This window comes from Zophobas morio, unplaced genomic scaffold, assembly GCF_036711695.1.
Source record: "Zophobas morio isolate AGI-343-1 ecotype UQ-CSIRO unplaced genomic scaffold, CSIRO_AGI_Zmor_V1 ptg000011l, whole genome shotgun sequence".
NCBI classification, from domain to species: domain Eukaryota; kingdom Metazoa; phylum Arthropoda; class Insecta; order Coleoptera; family Tenebrionidae; genus Zophobas; species Zophobas morio.
The window spans coordinates 12,146-34,340 of NW_026972116.1; positions in this window are offsets into that span (position 1 = coordinate 12,146).

Below are 22,195 nucleotides of genomic sequence, written 5' to 3' on the forward strand. Positions count from 1 at the left end.
AGATCTATCCCCTCTTTTCGTTTAGGTCGGGGAGGGATCTCGGACGCAATCTCGCATCCCCACTTCCGTTTTATACTTGTATAAATGTCGATGGATTCGTCTGTAGGAATTAATTGGTTTTTTGAATTCAATTATTTAACACTTTGTAAAGTTGAAATGTCATCTTTCATTTCTACCTTGAATAAAGAGTCTCACTTGCAAGCTTTTGTGAGTGCGAAAACTTTAGAAGAAAATAAAAAATTTTTAACAAAAAATTTTAGTAAACTGTCTACAAAGTACGGTGACAAGATATTTGTGGAACTTGAAGTGTCTAGAACGATACTTCCACAGAGATTTACCGAAAAATTCACCGACTCAGTGATCAGCGATCTGAACCAGAAGATCGTGAACGGCTTGAAATTGTACTTGGTAAATAGAGGTCCGATCGGTCGAACCATCAATATCGAATTTATCGAAGAATGAAGAAGGCATTGGTTCATGTGGAAAACAAATCAAGTGCAGTTAGACTGCTTTGTCGTAGATTAGAGTTACATTTAAAACGAATTAGTTATTTAAAAGAAGCAATTAAAATGTATGAAAAAAAGACTAAATTGAATAATCTTAAGCTGTAATAGAAGTTATAATAAATATTATTTAATTCGTTCGGTGTATTATTTTCCCCAGTCTCATGTAAAAAATATTTGATTGCAAACTGTCATGAATAACAGACGTGTTTGTTTCGACAATGTTCCGGTTATTTTCTTAATAAATGATAAAGAAAGCCGAATTAATACTTGGTTATACGATGTTAAAAGATTTCAAATGAATGTGGAACGTTTCGAATTGCAAATAAAGCCCTTAATCGAAAAAATGATGGAGAAGGAGCGAAAATTTCTATTTCTTGCAAGTCAATATTTCCGTTCTAAGGAAATGATGACTTGCAAGGATAATTTTGCTTAGATTAGTAATTTCATACATTAGGAGAATATTCCGATTTATATTTAAAAACTGCAAAAAGACATCAAAACTCATCAAAAAAACCATTAAAAACCTTTTTTTATGCTTTTTGATGGCTTTTGGTGTTTTTTTTTTATGCTTTGTGATGGTTTTTTGTTTTGATCATAAAACCACAAAAAAAAAATCGTTTTGTGTGTTTTCACATAAAATTCAACATATTCCTAAATACGCCTCTGGCTAGCGTTGATCAGCTAAAAACACTTACCAACAAGTGTTCGCCAAGAAAGCATGAATAATTTCATGTTAACCAGAGCCGTGCATTTTAGGTGAATAAAATTAAATTTCTCGAATAACAAACGGTCGATTTTAATGAAACACACGTCGAAATGATCTGTATCCCTGGATGCATCTAATTATTTACGTTTCTTTTTTTGTGTGTTTTCACATAAAATTCAACATGTGCCTAAATACGCCTCTGGCTAGCGAACGCGATGCTGTTTCAGCAGATTCTTACGGAATTGGACGCTTTTATCTCATTAGTCAGGGACGTATTCGAAAAAAGAAGAATTATCGCTTGAGGGTGTCAAAGGACAGGAAGTTTACAATTTTTGCTACGTAGACAAGTACGGGTTCACTGAAACATGATTTCTTAAGAATAACATTATTTCGTAGATAACTGAAACACGTTTCATCATTTCCGTTTAATTTTGTTTAAGTCAACAATTTTCCGCCATATTTAATTGAAATCCAATTCTTTTTATAAACAATATAAAAATATGTGTGTAATCAACTATTTAAATAAATTCAAGTCAGCGAAGAATGAAACATGAGGAAAGCAACTGAATCATCAACTTTAGAGTTCTCAAGAAAACCTACACTATAATAAAAATGGGGAGAAAAAAGTAGGGGTGGGGATTAATATAGTGTATAAATTAAAGATCACACACAAGAACAGATTAATAAGTATCCTGCAAGTATATAACATAATAATTAATTAACGACAGAAATGTGTAAGCTTATATATACTTTTTGTAATATTTAAAGTTCTAAAAAAATTTTTTTTCAGTAGAAAAATTTGTTATCTGCCCCTATGTTGCCAGCCACAGACTTTTATAGAATAGGCTGAGAAAGCATTTTTTCAAATGTCACCGGGATGCCTGGGAAAGGGAGCGAAAACTCTTGGAGACTGCACTTCCCAAACCATCTACACCACACCCACCACCATCAAAGTGGTTCAGCAAACCAACGCCAACACCACCGCAAGTGGAAAACTGGGACAACGAATTCTCAGAGACCTATGTCCCAAAGTTAGATAGGTCCCTGTTTTTTTAGACGGAACAGCCTTAAACGCCTACCATGCGACATTTAACAAATATATAAGTAAACAATAATTTCAGCGATCTGCACCAGAAGATCGTGAACGGTTTGAAGTTGTACTTGGTAAATAGAGGTCCGATCGGTCAAACCATCAATATCGAATGTATCGAAGAATGAAGAAGGCATTGGTTCATGTGGAAAACAAATCAAGTGCAGTTAGACAGCTTCGTCGTAGATTAGAATTACATTTAAAACGAATTAGTTCTTTAAAAGAAGCAATTGAAATGTATGAAACAAGGACTAAATTGAATAATCTAAAGCTGTAACAGAAATTGTAATAAATATAATTTAATTCGTTCGGTGTATTATTTTCCCCAGTCTGATGTAAAAAATATTTGATTGCAAACCGTCATGAATAAAAGACGTGTTTGTTTCGACAAAGTTCAGGTTATTTTCTTAATAAATGAGAAAGAAAGCCGAATTAATACTTGGTTATACGATGTTAAAAGATTTCAAATGAATGTGGAACGTTTCGAATTGCAAATAAAACCCTTAATCGAAAAAATGATGGAGAAGAAGGGAAAATTTAGAGAAATAATCGACAAATTGGATTCAGAATTAAAAATTATTCAGCAAAGAAAATCAGTTAAATAACTGTGCATATTGCGGTTAAACCAGATTTAAATTTAAAACTTATTAGTTTCTTAAAAGCTATAAAGCACGAACTTGTTTGTATAACCTTAAGCTGTAACTGAAATTATGATAAATATTATTTATTTCGTTTGGTGTATTATTTTCCCCAGTCTCATATAAAATTATTTAATTGCGAATAACCGCAACGAATAAAAGCCGTGTTTGTTCCGACAAAATTCCCGTTATTGTCTTCATAAATAAATGTTCATCAGCAACTTTCTGCCGATTTAAGCTTCTTTGCACTCGAAATCTCGTACGTTACAATCAATTCAACGTAAAAATAATTATGCAAAACACGTCCGTGATTATTAGAATAAAAGATCAAATGTCGGAAGGCGAGTAGGTACGTTGTTTGAAATTAAAAAAAATTTACTTACGGCATTGACAACAGGCAATAAAATTATCCGTTCTCCCTGGAAAACATGCATATACACGCACACACATCACAGAAGCCACCATTTAGTGCAACAAAACCACCTTTTTTTCTCAAATAATTACGAATCTTTTCACGGTAAAATTCCGAAACACGCCGCCCGTCATTGTTACAACAAAGAAATAAATAACGCGATGCCGTTTCAGCAAATTCTTACGAAAATGGACGCTGTTATCTCATTGACAGGGACGTATTCGGAAATATTACAAAAAAAGAATAATCGCTTGAGGAATAAAAATCGTTTATTTCGTTTAGTGTATTATTTTACGGTTGGTTTTTGATTGTTTTTTGTTGGTTTTTGATGGTTTTTTGGTGTCTTTTGATGGTTTTTTCTGTTGGTTTTTTATGACTTTTTGATGTCTTTTGATGGTTTTTTATTGGTGTTTGATAGTTTTTTTGTTGGTTTTTGATGGTTTTTTGGTGTCTTTTGATGCTTTTTTTGTTGGTTTTTGTTGGTTTTTTCGTGTCATTTGATGGTTTATTGTTGGTTTTTGATGGTTTTTTCGTGCCTTTTGAGGATTTTTTGTTGCTTTTTGAAGTTTTTTTGATGTTTATTTTTTTGTGTGTTTTCATATAAAATTCAACAAAAAGCTGTTATCGTTCAGCATCACAAGACGTGTTTGTTTGGGTACAAGTCATCATTTCCTTAGAACGGAAATTATGAGTTGAAAGAAACAGAATCAGATAGAAATAAAAGTTGATTATACACATATTTTTATATTGTTTATAAAAAGAATTGGATTTCAATTAAATATGGTGGAAAATTGTTGACCTAATCAAAATTAAACGGAAATGATGAAAAGTGAAACTACAGTCAATATGGTCATTGTAATCTGAGAGATGTAAAATTGTACCTTAATGATACCATGTATCCCTACGACAACATGAATATTGAATTCACAAATAATCGGTATGCAATTCTCTATGATATGTTTAAATACGCCTCTGGCTATAGTTGATCAGCTAAAAACACGTATCAACAAGTGTTTGCCAAGAAAGCATGAATAATTTCATGCTAAGCAGAGCCCTGCATTTTAAGTGAATAAAATTAAATATCTCGATTAACAATAGATCGATTTTAATGAAAGATACGTCGAAATGATCTGTGTCTCTGGATGCATCTAATTATTTCCGTTTCTTGATTTCTTAAGGATAAAATTGTTTTGTAGATGGAGGCGGGATAACTGAAACACGTTTCATCATTTCCGTTTAATTTTGTTTAGGTCAACAATTTTCCGCCATATTTAATTGAAATCCAATTCTTTTTATAAACAATATTAAAATATGTGTGTAATCAACTATTTTTTTTATTTGATTCTATTTCTTGCAAGTCATCAATTCCGTTATAAGGAAATGATGACTTGTAAGGATAATTTTGCTTAGATTAACAATCTTTGCTGCGTAGACAGGTATACAAATTTCATTCAAGATATACCCACATAAAACTTTATGACAGATAATGAGTGAAACCCCTGCAAAATGGCAACAGTAATTTATTGCTTTTAACAACCTATGAAACCAGATATCAGCACGTTCCGACAGAATTTTTCAGGGCCGTAATCTGTTAAAAAAATAAGGTGAAATAAAAGACAAATTGTATTAGTTAAATAATATTTATAAGATTATAAGTCACTTTCAGACTCAGATGAGCTGCTATTTATTGAAATTATAATTTCGTTAGGCCGTGTATTTACAAATGTTGATTCAAGTTTTATAACATGCCGAACACAATTCTGCCATTTTTCAGAAGATATGAGTTCTGATTGTTGTCTAATGAGATTTTCTACAGCGGGAGAACTTTCTGGACGATTATTATATTTTCTAATATTAAACCCATAACATTACCGAAATCAGGTAAAACTTTCAACTCAACCCGAATACGGCCCTATAAAAAACCATTAAAAAAATAATCGCTTGAGGAATAAAAATTGTTTATTTCGTTTAGTGTATTATTTTACGGTTGGTTTTTGATGGTTTTTTGGTGTCCTTTGATGGTTTTTTGTTGGTTTTTTGGTGTCTTTTGATGGTTTTTTCTGTTGGTTTTTTATGACTTTTTGGTGCCTTTTGATGGTTTTTTGTTGGTGTTTGATAGTTTTTTGGTGTTTTTTGATGGTTTTTTGTTCGTTTTTGAAGTTTTTTTGATGTTTCTTATTTTGTGTGTTTTCATATAAAATTCAACAAAAAGCTGTTCTCGTTCAACATCGCGAGACGTGTTTGGGTACAAGTTATCATTTCCTTAGAACGGAAATTATGACTTGCATGAAACAGAATCAGATAAAAAAATAGTTGATTACAGATATATATTTATATTGTTTATAAAAAGAATTGGATTTCAATTAAATATGGCGGAAAATTGTTGACCTAAACAAAATTAAACGGAAATGATGAAACGTGTTTCAGTTATCCCGCCCCTGTTTACGAAACAATTTTATTCTTAGGAAATCATATTTCAGTGAATCCGTACTTGTCTACGCAGCAAAAATTGTAAACGGCGTATTTAGGAATATGTTGAATTTTATGTGAAAACACACAAAAAAAAGAAACGTAATTAATTATATGCGTCCAGAGATACAGATTATTTCCAAGTATGTTTCATTAAAATTGATCTATTGTTATTCGGGATATTTAATTTCATTCACCTAAAATGCACGGCCCTGATTAACATGAAATTACTCATGCTTTTTTTGGCGAACATTTGTTGGTACGTTTTTTTACCTGATCAATGCTAGCCAGAGGCGTATTTAAGAATATGTTCAATTTTATGTGAAAACACACAAAAAAAAAATGTTTGATGGTTTATTGACCAAAACAAAAAACCATCAAAAAGCATTCAAAAAACATCAAAAGCCATCAAAAAGCATAATAAAAGTTTCTAATGCTTTTTTTGGTGAGTTGTGATGTCCATTTGCAGCTTTTAAATACAAATCGGAATTTTCTCCAAATGTATCAAATTGCTAATCTAAGCAAAATTATTCTTGCAAGTCATCATTTCCTTAGAACGGAAATGTTTGTTGGTTTTTGATGTTTTTTTTTGGTGTCTTTTGATGGTTTTTTCTGTTGGTTTTTTATGGCTTTTTGGTGCCTTTTGATGGTTTTTTGTTGGTGTTTGATAGTTTTTTGGTGTTTTTTGATGGTTTTTTGTTTTTTTTTTAAGTTTTTCTGATGTTTCTTATTTTGTGTGTTTTCATATAAAATTCAACAAAAAGCTGTTCTCCTTCAACATCGCGAGACGTGTTTGGGTACAAGTCATCATTTCCTTAGAACGGAAATTATGACTTGCAAGAAACAGAATCAGATAAAAAAATAGTTGATTACAGATATATTTTTATATTGTTTATAAAAAGAATTGGATTTCAATTAAATATAGCGGAAAATTGTTGAACTAAACAAAATTAAACGGAAATGATGAAACGTGTTTCAGTTATCCCGCCCCTGTTTATGAAACAATTTTATTCTTAGGAAATCATATTTCAGTGAATCCGTACTTGTCTATGCAGCAAAAATTGTAAACGGCGTATTTAGGAATATGTTGAATTTTATGTGAAAACACACAAAAAAAAAAAAAGAAACGTAATTAATTTGATGCGTCCAGAGATACAGATTATTTCCAAGTATGTTTCATTAAAATTGATCTATTGTTATTCGGGATATTTAATTTCATTCACCTAAAATGCACGGAGCTGATTAACATGAAATTGCTCATGCTTTTTTTTGGCGAACACTTGTTGGTACGTTTTTTTACCTGATCAATGCTAGCCAGAGGCGTATTTAAGAATACGTTCAATTTTATGTGAAAACACACAAAAGTAGTTATATAGTGGGGGTTCTAGACCAGGTCAAATGAGGTCAAACTGGTCCAGCTCCCCCATTACTTTTCATCGAGCGGTCATTGACCTTTCATTTGTTGTCGACCTTGTCGTTGCACGTGTCTGACCTTGCCAGCTGGTCCAGCTCCCCCATTACTTTTCATCGGGCGATCATTGACCTAGTCGTTGCACGACCTTGGTCGTTTATTGCCCTCGTTCATCTCGAGATCTATCCCCTCTTTTCGTTTAGGTCGGGGAGGGATCTCGGACGCAATCTCGCATCCCCACTTCCGTTTTATACTTGTATAAAAGTCGATGGATTCGTCTGTAGGAATTACGTCTATTGCCCTTAGTCATCTCGAGATCTTTCCCCTCTTTTTTTTTTAGGTCGGGTCGCTGCACGGGGCTGGCCTTGGCTGACTTACCTTAGGACTGCACGTGCCTGACCTGTACGTTTTGACACCGCCTTTTACTCGATCGACCTGACCCGTTTTTCCATAGTCAGGTTGGCCGAGCGGTCTAAGGCGTCAGATTTAAGCTCTGATTCTCGAAAGGGAGCGTGGGTTCGAATCCCACACCTGACAGTTTTTTTTTCTTTCGTTATTTTGGCGTTTTGAGTTGCGATTAAATAAAACACATTTTAATATAGTATTCTTTATTGAGGAAACCTTGAATACAACCAATTGTAAATACATTTAGCATTGTTTAAGGAACAGTAACATTTTTTATTATTAGCAATATGTTTATCACATGCCGGGATTTCTTTAGATAATTTCACAGAGTCTTCAATTGTTTCGAGGTTCACAATTTTGGGGCAGCCTTTTCCTAGCGTTTCCTTAAGGTAATTTTCTTTACATTTTCCTTTTACATATAAGATCTCCCCTGCATATTCCTTGATGTATTTGAACAAAATTTCTTTTACAGATATCTGCTCCTTGAAGCCGTCATTAAATCTCAACATGTGATGATAACGTTCTAGATATCTAGCTTGTTTCTTCATTCTTTCATCGATTTCTTTGAATTGTTTTGTAGATTTGAATGTTTCGTGTATTGTGTTAATTCCATCGTAAATCGCAAGTTCTTTTACAATGAATTCAGGTAGACAAAAACCTTGTACGTCGACTACAACCAACTTCATCGTATCAATTATGTCAACTGACTGAGAGGAAAGCGACTATGTAATTTTTTTTGTATCAATCCAACTGTTGTGGGTGTTATTAAATCCTAACCATTTTACATAAAGTTGATTACCTTTCTTTTTTAAAACTTTTTCAACGAGATATACACCTGGATGCTTAACTTTCAATAGTTCCATTTCATAGAAACCACCTAAAATGTTTTCACCCTTTTCATCTTTCAAAAAATATGTGGTGGGATTAGTGAGATTAATTTTTCTTATTATGAAAATCTCATTTGACCAATTGGGTGTGTATCACTTATCGAATATTCCGCGATACTTACTTATTCTTACGTTATCACCAACTTTAAATTTTGATTTATTGCTAACTATTTTAATCTGAGTATAAGCAGCTTTTAGAATTGCGTTTTCATTACTTTTGTTAACTTGTGACGGTTTCATTTTTATAGTACGATGATTAGAATTATTATATCGATGTACCACATTTGCCAATAAATCTAACCATTTATAATTTCCTTGCAAACTAAATTCTTTCCACATTAAATTTTTTAATGTGCGATTTACTCTTTCGACGATTGAGGCTTTTTTTAAACTGTAGACATTGTAATGATTAATTTTGTATTTTTTCATAAGATTTTGAAACTTTACGTTGTAGAATTCTTTTCCTTGATCTGTTTGTAAATTTTTGGGTAACCGTACGATTTTGGATAAAATTGTTTCCATTGCAGTGGCGATTTGTTGAGCATCTTTTGACTTTACAGGGACAGCCCACACGTATTTTGAGAAACAGTCAATAACAACAAGTATATATTTGTATCCTCTGTTTATCTTAGCATACGGTATCATTTCCACTAGATCTGCTTGTAATGTTTCATTAATACCTTTTATTATAACCTTGCGTCGTTTAAAATTAATTCTTACAGGTTTGTGCAATTCTGCAACAATATCTCTTTTAATGGGAGTTGGCTCATACACCTTCTTGCGTTTCATTTTTATCAGTCTTATGTATATAATGTGCTTTCTCGGCACTAACTAACGATTCTTCAAAATTAACAGGACATTTTATTATCATTTCTGCGAACAAATTTGGTACATTTTCTGTTTTATTTACAGCATATTTGAACGATATTCGATCACCGTTACGTAGTACAAATCCTTTCACTTCTTCTTTACTAAAAAATTTGTTATTTACATAAACATTTATTTCATTACTGGTAATATTCAATTTTGTAAGGGTTCCAATTTCTAAAGGAAACGTATAGTGCGTTTCTTTGGAATTTAATACATACGTGTTTTCCACGGTTTTATCGGATTCGAAGCGAAATATCAGATTATAGAACATATAGTTTGAAATAGTAATCATATCATTGTCGATAGAACCTGAAAGTTTAGCATGTTTTAACAAATGACGCCCGAATTTATCCAGAGTCATATTAAGCAATAATTTTAGCTTCGCGTAGTTCTTCTATTGTAGAAACGATTTCGTTTTGATGACCCGAATGGCCTGCTGTCTGGGAAGCGACTAACAACTTCAGTCTTTCAACTAATTCATTTGGATCTTCCCAATACACATAATCAACTTTATTTGTGTTTACTTCTTTAAATAGTACTTGACCACCTTTCTTCGGTTTTTTATACTTCGTGAGAGTTGAGAATAATGGTCCTATAATATTTTTGTATTTCATCGAACTTGTACCCAATATTCGATCATTTTCATTGAAATTTCTTCGATATGCATTGGTCTTTTCTAAAATTTTTTTGTAAATTTCCTTGTCTTCCGTAGTAAAATGAACAGGCTTCTTTTTAAAAATAAGTTCATAAATTCCAGGAGTCCCTTTAAAGATTTCATTGTCTATTTTTATATCTGGACCTATAAATTGTACCTCCTTCGAACCAATATAAAATTTCTCTGAGAAAGTCTCATGTCTTACGCCTGTTCTGTGATCAAATTTACTTTCTGCATCGTGATGCATTTCGTCAATATATTTTCTGGGTAATTCATCAAAATCATTTAAATATTCGTTGTAAACGTCTGTATCAACGATGTTTTTAATATAATTTTTACTTAACTTAACAGATTTTTCAAGAACCTCATTGAAGTTATAATTATCATTGTCTTCCTCGGGAATGTATTGGAACACATTGTCCTGTGCATCTGTTTTATTTATTGATTCTTCGAAATCTTCCTGTGATAAAACATCATATTTTGAACTAATCGGACTCATTCGATCTTCTTTTTCATTTTTGATGGCATCGATTCTTTTCACAAGGTTAGTAACTTTTGTAGCAATTCTTTTTTGTCTTGGCGTGAAAATTTCTGCTTGCTTTGGTGTAGTAACAATAGTTTTTTTCTCACGAACAGGAGACAGAATTGTATTTTCTAACTTTCGCTTTGTAGGTGTACTGTGCTCAATGTTCGACACATTTTTTGTTTTCACATCTTGATTACTTTTTATTGGATTTTCACTCCGTCTCTCAATTAATGTTTCCAAATGTTTAGTGAGGGGTTCATACTTTTTCTCTTCATTTCGTTGAGTTGCTTTAATTAGTTCTAATTTTCTTTGTAAATCTTTTCTTTTCTTAATCAGTTTCCTTTTTAAATCAACCACATCTGATATTTTTGAATCCATGTCTCCTAAGGCTTCCGAAAATACAAATAAACTGAATCTATTTATTTGAATGATAGGCTTATATACCTATGCAAAATTTCACAAACATTCTATAAAAATACTTTATTCAATAGTACAGATGCACATGTTTTGTTTTGTAATGATCTCTTATATGATCTATATAGTAGCAGTATATACATGGTAAGTTAGGAGTATCTGTTTCACCTCCACATTTTGGACATTTATATTTTACAGGAACTGGCATGTTGAATGTTCAACATACTTCTATAGACTGAAATTATGAAAATGGATCAATAAAATTATCAAATCCTTTTCTAAACCGACCACTACGAATTTCGTTCTCTTTATCGACTACTAAAAAATCATAACTGTTTTGCCAGCAAAATGAACACATTTCTTTAAATTTATCAAATGAGATGTCAGTGCCGATATGATCATCATAGATATGGCGCAAGTTTAAATTATCTTGCTTAAATAAAATGATAAAATTTGCGTTGTCTCTTATTAGATGCTTAGGAATACATGTGTAGGTTTGACATAAATAAAAACAATCTATATTTCTGTGTCGTCCCATGCTAAAATATTCTTTCATTAAATTTTGCTTGTCACATGCCACATCGTCAAAAATAAAGACAGAATTAGTTTTAGCTTTGTGCGGTGGTGGTATGTTGTTATTGTCGAAATTGCTGAAACTGTAAAAATTTATACCTTTAATAGGTTTTAGAAGATTTTCCAAATATTGATATTTTGGTTGGAAAAGAGATTTAGAATACACATAGACATTTTCAAATCTTAAACCATTTGGATGTTCGATTAAACCTATCATAACATTAGTCTTTCCGCAGTTAGACGGTCCGACAATAATACATCTTACTGTAGATGGTAAAAGATCCCCATGTCTTTTATTCTCACTGTTAATTTTGATTTCGTTATTATTTATCGGCAATTTGAGGTTTTGAGGTATCAAACGCATTTCGACATCTGATTAAGAAACTGACATGTGGGGGGGTATAAATACTAAATTTTTCTACGTTTCCGTTAGTATTTTAGCTGATCCGAAAGTTTGAGTATAAATGAAGATTACGAAGCGAAAAAGGAACAGTCGTCGGATTGAGACCTACAGAAAGAGATATTGTGGACGTGGGATCGTAAATTCGGTTATTAATAAATTACCGTTTGAACTTCATATTCCCGGTTATAACTTTTGTGGACCAGGAACTAAATTAGAAAAACGATTAGCAAGAGGAGATAAAGGCCGGAATCAATTAGATGAAGCTTGCAAATTTCACGATATAGCTTATGGTGAACATAAAGATTTGGAAAATCGACATAAGGCCGATAAAGTTCTGTTAGATAAAGCGAAACTTAGACTACGTTCTTCGGACGCTTCTTTGGGCGAAAAAGCTGCTGCTTTAGGTGTTGCGGCTGCCATGAAAGCTAAAATAAAACTCGGTATGGGTTGTCCAGTCAAAAGACAAACTAGCAAACGTGGAAAAGTCTTGAATTTTAATGTTTTAAGAAAATCCGCCAGACTTGCTTTAAAAAATAAGAAATTTAAGAATATGAACGATGCTGTAAAAGTGGCCATGAGAGCAGTAAAATCATCAAAAGGAAAAAAGAGAGTGAGACCTCTTCGTCACAGACGTATAATACCCATACCGAAAAGTGGTGGATTTTTACCTCTACTACCAATATTTGCCGCTTTAGGCGCTCTGGGATCTCTAGGTGGTGGCGCAGCAGCCATTGCAAAAGCTGTTAACGATGCTAAATCAGCTAAAGAACAGTTGAAAGAAAATCAACGACACAATCAGAAAATGGAGTCGATAGCTGTAGGAAAGTCAGGAAGTGGATTATATTTGAAACCATATAAAAGAGGATATGGTCTTTTTTTAGCTCCATCAAAATTTCAAAAGAACTCCCGATAAATATTCCAAAACATGCTCTCACCAACATCGACATTTACAAATATGTAAAGCGTTTGAAAATTCCCCGCTTCAGAGGAGTTTTTATGAAAAATTCACTTCCAAATAAAGTACGCCTTAATGAGTGTGGTATATTAAATTTAGACAATAAGGAAGGTCCTGGAACACATTGGACAGCTTATAAAAAAACTCGAAACGAAGTTATATACTTTGATAGTTATGGAGATTTGAGACCACCTCTTGAACTGATCAAATATTTACAAAGCAACGGTTTCTGTAATATAGTATATAATTATGAATCTTTACAGACTTTTAATAGTATTAATTGTGGACATTTGTGTTTAAGATTCCTATATAACTGCTACAAATAAAATTGTTTGAAATTCGAGCGTTTTAGTTGAACTGTTAGTGTCGTCGAAGTAAGTTGCACGATGTCCAACGTATTCTCATTGGATGGAAACAGTTCTGTACTTTCGAGCAGATACTATCCACCAATTATCTTGGAAGATTATAACTATGCTTTAGGATTAGAAAGTTTGGTTACTTGGAATTCTTTTCCAAATATCGATAACAATAACAACAAATTTTATTTTTTTACACCAGACAAAAAAGAGCATTACATAGAAATTCCCGAGGGTTCTTACGAGATAGAAGACATTGAGTCGTATTTAAATAAAGAAATCAAAAACTATATGGAACATTATTTTCAATACGAAACTGACAAACACGGAAATAGAATAAAGAAATTTAAAATGTTAACACCAAGCTTAATAATCAGAGGAAATAATAATACTTTAAAATCGGAAGTTAAATGTACTCTTGATATAAATTTTTCAAGAAAGGATTCGTTAGGGAATTTATTGGGATTTAAGGATACCATTCTGAAAGCGCATAAAACTCATATATCAGATTTTCCAGCAAAAATTTTAAAGGTAAATGCTCTTTGCGTTTATTGCAATATAGTAACTGGTTCATACAAGAACGGAAGTCCCGTTCACGTCATCCATCAATTTTTTCCAACAGTACCACCCGGTTACAAAATAGTGGAACGACCATTAAATGTGATATATCTACCAATTAATACGAAACAAATAGATGAAATAATCGTTAAAATAACAGATCAAGAAGGTAATATTGTTAGTTTCAGAGGTGAAGAGGTAGGTGTACGGTTGCATCTTAAGAAGGTCACGTGATGGGTATTATATTTAATGAAAATCTAAAAAACCGAAATTCGGTATATATAAGTAGGGCAATGAAAAAGAGATCAGTCAGTCCTTGGAGAAGGGTCAAACGTTTAACTTTAGGCAATCGTAAATTTCTTGAATCTCTAGGATTAACGGTCTTGAAATAATATTTTTATTGAATATATGAGTCAGCAATGAATTTTGAAATATTAAACGTAAGCGAAAAAGCTGCCTATGATCATTCAATTTATTATGGAGAAAGACATACACACCTACCTTATTCTAACAGTTCATTTAACTACGATGATGAAATAAGAATTCCTATTGAACATCAAGATTTATACACTTTTCCACATTTGAGTACATTGCATATAGAGGGTAAGGTTATTGTGAAGAATGAAATCGACGAAATTGTACAGAAACCAGAAATCAAATTTGTAAATAATGGCGTTCTTCTGATGTTTAATCAAATAAGATATGAAATTGCTGGAGTCGTTGTGGATAGTATTAGAAATCCTGGGTTAGCGTCTACCATGAAAGGATATGTAACGTATAACAGTAATGAAAGCGTAGCTCTAGAGAATGCTGGATGGTTTCCTAAAAAAGATTCGAATATAATTAAGGAAAATGGAACTTTTGAAGTTTCGATTCCATTAAAAATGATTTTTGGTTTTTGTGAAGATTTTAAAAAGGCCATTTTGAATGTAAGACAGGAGCTTGTTTTGGTTCGTTCTAATACCGATGTGAATGCTTTAATTTCCTCAAATGATAAATACAAAATTAAAGTAGAACTTAGTAAAATATGCTGGAAAATGCATCACTTGTCCGTGTCCGATGCCGAAAGGATCGCATTAATCGATATTGTAAGAAGCAACAGGGAATTGGATATTATGTTTAGAAGTAAAGAATTACATGAATTTGCTCCACCAGTACAATCGATAACAAATACTTGGACTATTAAGACTTCCTTAGAAAAACCTCAGTAGGGGAAAGGTGTCTGAGATGGCATAATTAACAGTTATGAATTTTTTCTAAATCAGTTGTTTGTTTTTTACAACCTTAAGTGATACTCTTAGGCGCAGTATGTAGCCCTCTATCACTGAAAATCTCAATATAGACGTAATTCTTCACCACAGTTGATTTATGGGATATGTGCCATCATATCCTGATATGCCATCTTACCCAAATAAATTTAGCTAAGATGGCATACCTACTATATGGTTTTATATATATATTTTTTTTAATTTTGCAGCTATAGAGCTGGGTAGGTATAGATAAAAAGTAACCATACTTTAAGTATATTGCAATATAATGTTAACGACAAACTAAATAACCTTACTAATATTTAACAAAAACATAAAAATGTTTACAAAAAAGGAGCTATATCAAATATAATAAAGAACGTTCATTTGAAAATGTTTTTTTCATTTGCACAAATCACAAGTAAATCGCTTTGTCTTCGATGAGACTCCAGCACAGTCTATATGACACCATTGTAGACACTTTTGACATTGCAACCACACTTCTTTTGGACGAGAATGACTAAACAGTTCATTGCAATATATGCAGACAGTGTCTCCATATTCATCATCAGTTTCATAAGGGTCATCTTCTGAGTTATCACTTTCATTAGGTTCAAAAACATTCTTTAAATTTTTTGACGCCTTTTTACCAGCCGTTCTTAAAGATTTAGCTTCTTTTTCAGCATGCAAACGCTTTGCCTCCACAATTTCTGGTGTAGCATTTATTATTCCACTTTTTCCTTTTCTTCTTTGGGTTCGATTTTGGGTTTCTACAGGAGCTTTGGGTAAAGGATAGATTTCCTCTTCAGAAACATTTAATGAGCTTGACCCTCGGCTTGACCTTTCTTGAACATTTAGTGTATTTTTTTCTGGATTCAAATTTCCAGAATCGTCTGCCATATTTGAGCTGCACGGTTGAGAAGAAAGGTTGTCAGATTCTGTATTTGATAATACTTCTTTTTCTGTTTCGATGTTTGTTGGCTCAGCAGCAGCGTACATCCAATCAGGAATTATGTCGGGATTTAAAGGAATTATTCCTGTTTGATAAAAACCATTCTCTGCAGTAGATATTGTTGCGGCTTGAGCATATGCTTTTTTCAAAATACTAGCCACTTGAAAATGTGTAACCACCCTGCCAGGATGATTCTTTAACCATTTTTCCAGTTCAATGTTGTAGTAATTTGTAAGCGAACTGTAAAATGTCACATCCAGTGGTTGAAGGCGGTGGGTTGTGTAAGGTGGTAGGCAGAATAAAATAATTCCGTGTTTTTTAGTAAATTCTAATACTTCAAGGCTTTTGTGACTGCCATGACCATCTAATATTAAAAGAATTTTGTCTTCTGGTGATGGCTTAACATACTTTACAAAATGATCAAGCCACTGCAAAAAAACTGGTCCCGTCATCCAACCCTTTTCTTGAGCAAATGCCACAGAACCTGGAGGAGAATTGTCCATTAACTCATTTTTTAGCCTTTTTCGTGGGAAAATTAGAGCTGGAGGTACATAGCTTCCAATAACATTCATAGCGCAAACCACAGTCACATGTTGGCCACGTTCTGCACTAGTCAGAACACCTACTTGCTTTCTCCCTTTTGTTGCAAATATTTTGGAGTTCTTTGACGGAACAGTGGATAGTCCAGATTCATCCACATTCCAAATTCTTGACGGTTCAAATTTGTACTTATCCATTACCAGTGACAAATTTTCAAAATGTTAACTAACTACGACCTTATTAAATCCGCGTGCCCTCGCTGCCGATGTAGCTTCTGGTATTCTTAGTGAAATTGTAGGATGACGCGACTGAAATCCTTTCACCCAATCCCATCCTGCTAGTTGTTCCTTACTAGAGAAATTGTGTGCTATTCCGTTTCTCTCAGCAACATCATAGGCAAGTTTCCGCAGGTCTCTTCTGGTTATACCAAAAAACATTTCTTCAAGTCTCTTTATATGTTCCAAAATTTCTTCTTCAACTTCTGGGGTGAAAGTTGTTTTACGTCCTCCCAGGTATCCTTTATTAGCTCCCATTTGATTTTTAATCCGCCTTCTAAGAGTCGTTGCTGGAACACCGAAAGATTTGGACGCCTTTAACCATCCCATTTCTTTCTTTGTCACTGCGTCTATTGCTTTTGCCCTTGCAACTGGGTCCCAACTCTGTCGTGAAGTCTTTCTTTGATATCTGCCCATTTTCTAAAAAACTTAATTTTTTAAAATACATATTTGACGTAATACTTAACAAGGCTAAGACGGCATACTATGCCATCTTATCCATACAAGAAATATGCCATCTTAGCCTGATTGTAGTCTCCGTTAATATTTGGCCCACAGAATCTTTAAAATAAAGTCAACACATAAAGTAACTAGCGGAAAATATAGGTTAGAAGTCACTAATTAACGTATGTGATGCAGTGTTTCGTATTATTCATTCGTTTAATGAATAAATCAAGTATATGTTATTAACAGAAATAAGATGTTTTACCCATTTTAACATAAAAAAATCCTTACCTCATAAACAAAGACTCTAACCGCCACAAAATTTTCACAGTAGTTAGATAACACACCGAACACTATTGTCCACTAGCAAAATAACTTAGACAACTTTCAGGAGCAATAAAATCCCACCTGTGCCATCTTAACCTAGTATGCCATCTCAGACATCTCTCCCCTACATACTTTTTGCATTACAGCAAGGAAGAAAAAACCAATTGAAGAAAAACTACAGTCAGTTTGATCATTGTAATCTGAGAGATGTAAAATTGTACCTTAATGATACCATGTATCCCTACGACAACCTGAATGTTGATTTCACAAATAATAATCGGTATGCAATTCTCTATGATATGTTTAAAGAATTCCAGACATCGTTCTTATCCAAACAAACCAGCGAACCATTATTCGATAAGGATGAATTTAAAGAAAAGACGCCTATAATAGTAATCGACTGTTCTAAACAAACGGAAGCTTTGAAGAGAGGCCCCGTTACAATCACTTTGTGGTTTGAGACGATCTCTGGTATTCCTGCAGACACTACAGCCTACTGTCTTATTCTTCACGACCGAATGGTAAAATACATCCCTGCACAAGATGTCGTCAGAGTGTTGTAAATAATTTAACCTGTTATTGTAATATTATGTTTGGGGGTAAATAAAACTACATATAACCCATTTCTGTGTGTTTTATTCATGGCTACCAGAAATTACATGTAAAGTTTTCTTATAATCATCTAACTTAATCGAGGGCCATTTAGTTGAATCAGGTCCCTCCGTCCATCCTAACGGTATTTCAGGATTGGCTTCTCCTTTGACAATGTTCTTTTTGATCCAGTTGAAAATTCTTCGGTGCTCCTGATTTTGAGAAGGTTGAAATGCGAAAGAATCGTAATTTATTATTGCTAAAGACTCATAGAAAGTACTGAGCGCTTTATGGTTTGCCAAATACGCAGCCCGACACATAAATTCATCCACGCACTGGTCGATCCTTCGATAATTTTTCCGGATATTCTCAACAGGATAGAATATATCGCCAAGATTCTGCCAGCGATTATCACTCAATAATTTATAAATAAAACATTTATACGTTAGAGTATTGTCCAAATAGTTGGTGGTCATCAAAAACTCCAAAGCAGCATAATTTAAATTTTCAATTTGGTCTCTTTCGCATACATGTAGAAATGCATCAATGTAACCATCGACACATTGTTTTCTTTGTAGCAGAATACAAATGTCAAGTGTATAAAAATCACTTTCACTTTCGGCAATCCATTTAAACACTTCGTCCGGTACAATAAAATCTTTTTTATCAATGAGATGAAGGAATAAATTTAATTTCGTTCGATCACTCGCAGCGGCTTTAAGATATGTTTTGTACACACTTTCGGATGCACAAAATGCTTGTAGATCAACAAATTGTCTCAAGTCAGACATTGTTGTAATAATGAAATAACCAACATCGAATAAATCATCCGGGAAATTTAATTGCTTATATATGGCAATCCACACTTTTTTTTAACTTACGTGCGAAATATGATATCCCCAAGGTTTCGTATCCGTTGCAAATCTTGTGACAATCCTTTTATCATCATTGGGGCTGAGAACTACTTTTTCTTGTTTTACTGTGTAAACAGTATGATGTTTGGACTTGATGAGTCTTTGTGATTTTTCGTAACTTCGATTATTAAATAAACATTCTTTGTAATTTTCAAACGTTATTGTTTTAAGTGATGCTTTTGTACTACCTTTGGATTTTTTAACTAATTTTTTATTGAAATCGTCACTTGCAATTCTATATGCGTACATTTTAGATCTGAGACCCACAAATTCTAGCATAATCTTACCGTTATTTTCATCTTTCATTAAACCTGGTACTTTCTTATTTTTCAGTTCTATATCATAAATATTATATAAATCATAGTCAGAAGTATCAAATCGATGTGAATCTTTCTTAATATATTTGTATATATCGTCTACGTGAAATTCATAAATTAGGCTGTCAGTGTCGGTGTAAAGCAACTTAGCATTATTTTTAAATGTGTCCTTAATATAGTCATAATGAAATTCATAGAGAAAAGTTTTAGAAATATCTAAAATGCAAAAACCAACATAAATTGGTTTATTCAAAAATACTTCTAATTTACTCATTTCGATTATTGCTGAATCATCGTCAAATACAACAGAACTGTGAAAATTTGGTTTAGAAATAAGAGAACGAACTCCCCATCTTCCCTCCCATTTACTAACCAATCGAATATCGCGATGTTTTCTTACATTTTCCATGCATTTACCATAAATAGCATTAATCATTAATTTAAAAAAATCTTTTTCAAAATCGTTCTTTGCTTGCTGCCTAAGTTTTGTATTTAAATCTATATATTGCTTTAACCACGCAGATTGTTTGAATTTCATAACACGATGTACACATTTTATTTTCATACCAAATTTTGTATACATTTTTAAATTCCGATAATGAATAATATAATTTTTCTTGTGATATAAAGTCAACAATAACTTCTTAAGTTTAGATCTTGAAATGGGCGGTATCATATGCTCTGGAGCTAATGGTAAATCACTATGTATTTCATGTAAATCTATTGGATAATCTAAATCGCATTCAATAATATAACCGATTGCTGAATTTTCTGGGGTATCTAAGATATCAGCTATATTGAAATTTTCTACAAACTCAAATTCTCCATACGGTAAATATTGAGACATTGCCGCTCCGTAAAGGTTGTTAACATCAAAATACATTAAATAGGTACTATCTTTCGAAGGATCATATTCTTCTTTTGGCATGTATTTGTTATTGGCTTTACCGTATCTATTGGAACACTGCGAAACTCCACCTCTAATACCTCTTTCTACAAATAGAACTTTATCTATATCCGTTAAAAGTTCTAGTTTAATTTCTGTTGTTTTTAACATAGCATCAAATGTTAGGCCCGGAGCCGTATAATAATGCAACGGATCAAGTTGATAAGTATTTAAACAAGTCGTTCGAAAAGCTTCAAATACATCGGCTAGAAGAAGCACATCAGTTTTTAAATATAAATCAGAATATTCTCCTAATGTATGAATATTAAAAGTGTTCCAAACATTGGTAGCATGGGAATAATCTTCATATTTAATATTTTCATCGTATAAGCGACTATAGAAATCCTCCTTTTCGGACAATTTTGTTTCAAGTAGTTTCTCCCAGGAGTCTATATAATCGTAAGGAAACACTCCCTTTCTGTTTAACAAATCAAATTCTTCCATATTATTACAATTTGCCAACGTAATAATTTTTTTCTACTCCCACATAGTAATCCATGAATTACGAACTGTCTAGCCTCATAGTAAAACCATAGTTACACCCACTGGCATGTAATGAATGAACAGGCACGTAATATATATATATTACGTGCCTGTTTGAGTAGTTTCCATAGTAACTATAAATATTTGCTTTCCCAAAAAAATTTCTTCTGAAAGTGATTGTTCATTATAAATCGTAGAAAAAGTATATGACACAACTCTGGTGGTAAGCTAATTACGAACTCATATTACATCACTCGCTCGCTACGCTCGCTCGTGTATAAACTTCGTTCGTAATTAGCTTCTTACCACCCTCGATATGTAATATACTATTTGAGAATTATCTAAATTGGAGGATAGTTTGTCTAAACTATGTGGCATAAATCTGAAAGAATCAATAAACCGTAAACTAACTTTCGTGTCTTCGACAAATTTAGTAAACGAGATATATCTTTCTTTGTTAATGGGAAGTAACTTAATATCACCTTTTATTGAATTTGAAAGTTCTTTAATAAAAAAATGGGCATCATATCCGCTCATATTATGAAAGACCACGGGTATAACACAAATATCTTTATAATTTAAATTACAACTTTGATGGGCAGCGCCTCTATACATTCCAGTTAAATGACTATGATCGCGTACTTTTATGTTATTTTCCGAAAATCCTTTTTTACATATATGACATATTTGGGAGGATTCAAACTGCTCACGTTCTTCCGTAGTTAATGTTTCCATAGAAATAACGTTCTGAAATTTATCGTTGCAAAAATGAGCCATTCGATGTAACTCCTGAACGAACCATTGAATGCAATTTTTACCTCGATACAAACGAAATTTAGAAAATGAATTATCATATGAGCAGTGAAAATAGTAAGCAATGCTGTGCGCAATATGTTTTTGATAAGTTTCGGTCTTATTCGTGGTGGACATATTCTGTTTGGTACAATCAAGAAGAATACTCTCGAGATCTGCATAAATAGTAAAAGGTACTTTTTCTTGATGTCTATAATTTTGAAAATACAAGTAATTTTCGTTTTCTGTTGGCAGTCTTATGGAATATTTATTAATACTCTGGCATGAAGTTTTATGTTTTTGGAGCAATTCCTCTGTGGTGAAATGGTTTAAGCATCTTTCGCATATATGAAATTTACATTTATGGAGGGAAAGTTGCGTAGCTAAAAGAGCTGACAAATTTTTGATCCATACGAAATGATAGAGCAATTGTTGATCTTCAAAGTTATCATTACGGTTATTAGTATTTTGTATTTGTCTTTCAGCGGGTAGCATAAGCAAATTAATTGCTTTATAAGAATTTGAAAATCTAG